The sequence below is a fragment of the Rattus norvegicus genome, chromosome 2 (assembly GCF_036323735.1).
Source record: "Rattus norvegicus strain BN/NHsdMcwi chromosome 2, GRCr8, whole genome shotgun sequence".
NCBI classification, from domain to species: Eukaryota; Metazoa; Chordata; class Mammalia; order Rodentia; family Muridae; genus Rattus; species Rattus norvegicus.
Window position 1 is genome coordinate 108,092,999 of NC_086020.1, and position 5,816 is coordinate 108,098,814.

At 40.0% G+C, this 5,816-nt stretch overlaps 1 pseudogene; it reads right to left on the reverse strand.

The window, feature by feature from the left end:
* Positions 1-940: 940 nt before the first annotated feature.
* Positions 941-3,189, reverse strand: Mapk6-ps1 (mitogen-activated protein kinase 6, pseudogene 1; annotated as a pseudogene).
* Positions 3,190-5,816: the final 2,627 nt, after the last annotated feature.

Here is a 5,816-nt window from a genome sequence, read left to right on the forward strand (position 1 = left end):
CAAGATGGATGAAGCAAAGGAGTGCAGGCCGACAGGAGCCAGATGTAGATCTCTCCTGAGAGACACAGCCAGAGTACAGCAAATACAGAGGTGAATGCCAGCAGCAAACCACTGAACTGAGAATAGGACCCCCGTTGAAGGAATCAGAGAAAGAACTGGAAGAGCTTGAAGGGCCTCGAGACCCCTTATGAACAACAATGCCAAGCAACTAGAGCTTCCAGGGACTAACCCACTACCTAAAGACTGTACATGGACTGACCCTGGACTCTGACCTCATAGGTAGCAATGAATATCCTAGTAAGATCACCAGTGTAAGGGGAAGCCCTGGGTCCTGCTAAGACTGAACCCCCAGTGAACGTGATTGTTGCAGGGAGGGCGGCAATGGGGGGAGGGTGGGGAGGGGAACACCCATAAAGAAGGGGAGGGTGAGGGATTAGGGGGATATTTGCCCCAAAACTGGGAAAAAGAATAACATTCGAAATGTAAATAAGAAATACGCAAGTTAATAAAAAAAATAAAATTAAAAAAAATGTAAATGAAAAAAAAAGAAATGTGTATAGTATGAAAAACTTGAAGATACTAAAGAATGAAAAATGTTTCAACAAAAAAATAGCTCTTTTCATGAAATTATGTACATATAGTCTAAGTTTCAAGGCATAGTTTTGTTTCCTGTAAAGCAGGTCACTGGTCTAAGAGAATGTATATTCATCATCGTAGTGCATCTTGTCTCCTCCTGTACTGCATTGTTTTGCTCTATTCTTTGTGTGTGTGTGTGTGTGTGTGTGTGTGTGTGTTTGTGTGTGTGTGTGCAAATGACATGCCAGTTCAAATGGAAACTAACTCACATGTACAAAAAAGTCTGTGTTTTACAAACTGAGAACCAAGAAAAATCCTTAGAAATTAATGACACCTTCTGTCCCAAGTTTAGAAAAACAATGACTTAAAACATTAGTGATAAAAAAGACACAATGAATTTCATGAAGAACAAAGAAATGTCTGCTGAGAAGTTCAGATGTTTCAGAACACTGAACATCTGAATTATATCTTGTGAGGGATTTGCGGGGAAGAGTTCATAGAGGATGGATGGAGTTAATGTGGCCTGGATGGAATTGAGTGGTATCCTACTGGATTGTGAAATTGCAGGGTGCCTATGACCCTTGGGTGCCTGTTTAGGAGCAACTCCTCACTCCCATTCAGAAGCCCAGCCTCACAGCTTCTCTCTGCTTCCCTTCCTCCGCTGGCTCAGTTTCTAGCATTTTGGAATCCTCCTCCCTGCTTAAAAAAAAAAAACAAAAACAAAAACAAACCAACAACAACAACAAAAAAGAACAAACAAACAAAAAACAAAAAACTCTTGTCCAAATAGCTGATGTGAGTGTTCTCCTTCTCCACCTGTTTGTCCTTCCTGATCTCACAAGAAAACTGATGAAGAAACATTCCTTCCTCCCTGCCACTCACAAACTGGATGTCTCAGGAGGATTGGTACAAGACTTCCTGCTGGGCCAGGTTAGCCCTTCCCTTTTCTTGCTTTTCCCACTGACATAGATATCAGGCTTTTCAATTCTAACTCAGACACCGAACTATTCATGTCTTTTAACTTGTCAACTATGTCAACAGACTCACGCTGGGCACTGAGCTGAATAGTCCCTGTGATGAAGGCACCAAAGTCAAAGAAGTGGCCTCTCTCCCTCTCAGCCAGCTGCTAGGACACTTCCTCTAGTGCAATCTGCGCCTTGACCACCCCGTTCCTCTCATATTTGGACTTGTGTCTCTTAGCCGACTTTTCCTTATTTTGCTCTTTCCAGTTGGAAAGATTTATAACAAGCTTGTGCTCACAGTAATGGTTAACCTCGCTCTCCTTCCACACCAGGTTATCCTATGATGATGAGCTTGTTACAGGTATGGCTGCACTCAGATCCCAGTACTTATTCTTGTGGTGATCTGGGTACTGGCAGCAAGGCTTAGCAGAGAGGCTGGTATTGAAGGCAGGATCCTTGAGATACTTCTCTCGGTTTCAATCCAAGCACCTTCGAAGATCAACTTAAACTTCTTCATTGGGGTCATCAGGCAGAGCTCATGGGGTCAAGCTGAACCTCATTGATATCAAAGTTGTTATGAACAGGACAGTAGTGCTCCGAGAACTGACAATTTTGGTACCTTTCCCAGTTATAAATGTGACTATATGTTTCATCCATAAGCAAAAGTCATCCACTTCATCTTCTATGTGGAAAGAATTGCTTGAAATCAGCTCATCCGTTGGGAAGGAGTAGGTGCACATGTAAGGATGGGAAAGTCTTTCATCGGCTACCAGTCAGTCCATGGGGCTGAATGTCAGAATTTGTTCCTGGAAATCCACTGCTTCTATTCTAATCCCCAGCAGCAGCTGAGTTAGCGGTTTGTGTGGCTCAGTCGCATCGTTTCCAATGTCAACTGGAATCACACTGAGAATCTCCTGCTGGATCTTCCTCATGCACAATGACTCTAAGATCAGCTGCCTTTGTTCAAGTTCATATGTACCTACAAAGAGGGTACACTCTCCATTTCCATTTCCTCAAAGATGTAGCCTGCAGTCCACATGTCAATGGCTTTAGTATAATTATTAGGAGAAAGTAAAAGCTGTGGAGATCTGTACCAATTGGTAACCAATCCTCCAGAAAGATGACGCCTATGGGAATAATGAGGATCCATGATCTTGGCCAGGCCAAAGTCACCTATCTTCTGCACCAAATATTCAGTGTTAATGAAAAGTTTAGTTGGCCTGAGATCTCTGTGCAGTATGCTTGCAGAATGGATATATGAGCCCACGTAGCAGCTAACTCATGAAGAGCCTGGCATGTTCTTCCTGTAAAGGGCCTTGTTCCAGCACATTCGCCAAATCTGTCTCTACATACTCCTGAAAATGTAGACTCTATTCAGCTCCATGAGAGAGCCCACATCATCTTTTAACCAGCTTCCACTGGGACCAAGAATTTCAAACACTTTTCACACGTTATCATGGTCAAGTCTTCTAACAATTTTGGCTTCACGGAGAGCATGTTTGACACTCTGGATATCGGTAAGGACAAATTTTTTGATGGTTACTCTTTTGCACAGTTATTGTCTACAGCAGAAAAAACAAAACAAGTTACTTCCTTCACAGCGCAATGGTTTTAAGTCCATGTACATAGAGCCCAGATGAAAGTCTGCCATTTGAAACTCTTACAATTGCCTTTTTCTTTCAGATTCTTGAACTTGTGTAAACAAGGAAGAAAACTGGCATCAAAAGGAAAGATCGTTCAACAAGGGAGAAAAATCACATTCCCACAGCACGATGGTTTCTTGATGTTCATTGCAGACGCTCATCAGGCCCGCTGTGCTCCCCTCAGACTTAAAGCTCAAAAATCTCTATTCATACTGAGAATTGAGAAGATTGCAGTGCTTATAGTTCAAGGAAGGACCAGAACTCTGCAGACATTTAAAGAAAACACTCAAGAAACTCGTACAGAATAAAGTGACATACTATTACCCAGATTCACTGTGGTAATCAACTTAGCATGGGACAAAACAGTTAGTAAATATGCGCCCGGCAGGCCTTCCTGACCATCCTCTCACAGTGTGGATACATTCAGGGTTGGACTGACTGGTCTGGAGCATCAAGCATACTAAGGTGCTGGGAAGCGCTAGTTGCTGCTTCCTTGCTTTCTTGTCACTGTGTTTCAACAGGAAACCCTGGTGACTTTGGCTGACAGGCATCTAGTCTTAGTGATTAGGTGGCTCTAGCTCACCACAATCACAGTCAAAAACGCTACCATACATCTTGCTCTGATACAAAGGGACTTCTCCGACTCATCCAGAGAATGCAGAGCCCATGGACAGACCCCAAGGTCTTCTCAGGTCTCCAGCTGTGCTGGGAGGATCTGAGATTCCCAAGCTCTTACTTTACCACAGTTATTGCCATGTAACACCGATCTGCGAGAGGGCTCACATCAGAGTTAATTTCAATGGGTTTTGTTTGTTTGTCCGTTGTCTTTTTTTTTTTTTTTGATCTTTTTGCTCTCTCTCTCTCTCTCTTGTCTTAGAATGGACACTAGGCACTAATGGGTCTTAATGTCTAGAATCTGGAATAATGCTTTGAAATATATCTGGCACTCAATAGGTACTTTTGAAATTGGTTCAAAAATAATTGAGTTCTGAAAGGTAGAGTGTTCTAATGTTTGACACATGATTGGCACAATCATTTTAAATGAATATTCAGCATCTGATTATTCACATTTCTAACAACGGTACCTAAGCTGGCAAGGAAGCCTCATAAACAGGAGGCTACTCTAATAAGGTAGAGGCAATTCAGGCACAAGAAATTACCTGATGGGCTTTTCTGATAACATTAAACGCTAGCATTTTCATTTTATGATTATATGATGCTTACACAATACTTGAATAAATACATATAATCATTAGAATATGGAAGAAAAGAGCTGACTAAGAATCAGGTAGAGTACTTTACATAATTATATCTCTTAAAAGAAGTATGTGTTGTAAAAATCAGATGAACGAAATCAAAAGTGCATTTTCAACTAGTAACACAACTCAGGAGTCTACAAAAGATTAAGTACCTTGGAGTTAATAAGCAAGAATCTGTAGAATGGCTGCTGATATGAATATTGTGGCTCCATGAAAAAAGTTTAAGCAAAGTCTAAGGACAAGGTCGCATCATAGAAGTGTACTGAAATGATAGATGTAATAAATATTCAATATCATATAAAACTCAAAAGTCAATCTACTTAGACTATAGCTGTTGACTTCTTGAAGTTTCAGAAGTCTTTCATTGACATTAGAAGAAAAGAATGACATCATCAATACTCATCTTGAGTGTTTAAGCTAATCTTCACTCCACGATGACTAACATAATCATGTGAAGGAAGGCAGCTTGTCACACCTAGATACTGGTATTCTTATTTCTCTAAGATTCTTATTTCTCTGACGTTTTAGACAAACATTTCCCCAGGAATATTTGGAAGTCCAGTCTCTTCACTATAACAGTATATGCTTTGGCAGAAGTAGAAAACTTGAAAATGTTTATTGCTTTGACTTTACAAAAATTGAGAATGTATTTAGGTCTGTATCTCAATCAAAGGAACTATCAACCATATATATTAGGCAGGGTTGGAAAGATATCACTAATTAATCAACCATCTAGCCAAATTGAATGAAACAAATAAACAACTAGCGAAACACATAAACAAATCCTGAAAGGAAGACAGAGACCCTCTGTATTGTGAACATGAGCCTAAACATACATCTTCATTCCTACTAACTTGATGAGTATATCATCTTGGGAATTTCAAAATCCAAATTTCAGAATCTTCATTTGAACTTTTAAAATTATCATCAAATCAAAGTAACTGTAAACAAAAATCAACGAAAAACAAAAATGATGCAAAATATTCACTTGAAGATTCTGAACTTAAGACAGACGTAAAAGTTCACAGGATAATAAATTCACAAAGAAGTTGTCTGTATCTCAATTGGAAGAGTGTTTATCTAGCAAGCTCAGGTCCCTTTGAAGCCCTGTAGAGTTTAGACTAGGTTTAGAGGCACATGCCTGTGAATATAGTACAAGAAAGTTAGATGCAGGAGGAACAGAAGTTTAAGCTCATCATATGATGCATATGGCTTTGAGGTTGCCTAGCCTACAAGAAACCCTGTCTGAACCAAGTAAAAAGAAAGACACAGAAAAAGGAAGGAAAGAATAATTTGCTTTAAAATTTTAATGGACATCTGAAATTATTTTAAGTATCAGTTAACTTAGCACTGTGGTCTGCAAGAGGTACTAGAGA